Source organism: Apium graveolens, chromosome 3 (genome assembly GCF_009905375.1).
Source record: "Apium graveolens cultivar Ventura chromosome 3, ASM990537v1, whole genome shotgun sequence".
Lineage (NCBI taxonomy): Eukaryota > Viridiplantae > Streptophyta > Magnoliopsida > Apiales > Apiaceae > Apium > Apium graveolens.
The window spans coordinates 255,486,690-255,488,376 of NC_133649.1; positions in this window are offsets into that span (position 1 = coordinate 255,486,690).

Genomic DNA, 1,687 nt, shown 5'->3' on the forward strand with positions numbered 1-1,687 from the left:
CTCGAATAACTATCGATCTATTACATTATTACTGAAACTTATACGATTCGTTAATCAATTAATTATCGGTATTTAATTATACGATACAAATAATCACTACAATATTATTCAAATAATTATCGCCCGAATAATAATTCTCATTATCGAACCATTATTCGTAATAATAACTAATTATCAAATTATTAATCATATTATTTAATTATTTTTAATCCTTATTTATTAATTAATTACCTAATTATTAGTTAATTACCTAATTATTAATTAATTAGATAACTAATAAATAATTAGATAAATAATTAAATAATTAATTAATTAAATTCGAATTTATAAATCAATAAAATAATTTAGAAATTAATAATACTAATTTTTTTTTTCAGAATATACAACTAATTTTTAATTAATTAATAGAATTTTTAAAACTGATTTTCTGATTTTAGAAAATACAATAAATAATTAATATTTCAGAAACACAACACAGGTTTTCAGATTAGGGTTTTTAGGATCAAACCCGGGTCGTTTCCCGGGTCGAAACCGGGTCGACCTCGGGTCAAGGACGAACAGGCCGGCCGGCTGCCCAGAACCCGACATCGGCGGCTGTTCCGGCCAAAAATCCGGCAACTCAATTCTCCTCAGCCTTTCACCGTTTCGATCCTTCCTTCCACGATACCCCATCAACGGAACCTCCTATTTCCCGTCGCTGCAACCGTAACCACGCCCAACTGCTGCTCCATCTTCTCCGGCCAATCGACGGCCCGCCGGCGACGTTTTCCCGGCCAAACGACGATTTACCACAATCTTACACCAAACTTCAATATCAATATACCAAAACGAAGCTCATAACCTGGAAAATCTAACCCCTATCGTCTAATAACCCAACAATCAATCCACGTACCACAACAATTAGCAGAAAATTCGTAAAAACCTTGTTATTCGAATTACACTATACGAGTATCATTCGATGCTAATTCCAGTTGTAATCGACTATAACAATCTTCAGGAAACTATATCAAGTATCAAATTCAAGCAACAATCACCCGAATCAAAATACCTAAATTCGGGTATAAACCCTAATTTACAAATCGAAAATCATAGCTATAAAACACAAAATTGATGGTATGAATAGCAAGTAGAGATCAAAAGGATCGTTTTGGTTACTCACATGATCAAATCGGATGACAGAATCACCTTCAAATCAAGGATTTAATTCTGCAGTTGTTCTTCACCAACAAACCCTAATTCTTGATTTTCTGAATTTTTAATAATAATTAACTAATTAATTAATAATAAAACAGCTATTTATAGTACTGAAAATAATGCCCCTAAATAAAATTAAGGGGCTAATTACACTCCTAATAAAAATATTTGGCCCTAATTTTTATAATTTTTGGGTATTGATATTGAATTTTTAAATATCCAATAAATACAAAATAAATACTAAAAATTCCCAAAAATTGTGAAAAATACAAAAATACAAAGAAAAATGATATATAATAATTTCATGATCATATAAAAATAAAAATGTGATTTTTGTGGGGTTTTTGGTACCCGAAGGGGTCCGGAAAAGTCGTTTTTCGCGAAAAAGGTCAATTTATAAAACGTCTAGGGGTTCAGAATAGCGATACGGTATAGGGCATTTTTGGCAAAATAGGGCCAATGATTTTGTTTGAAATACGGCTTTTAAAACATA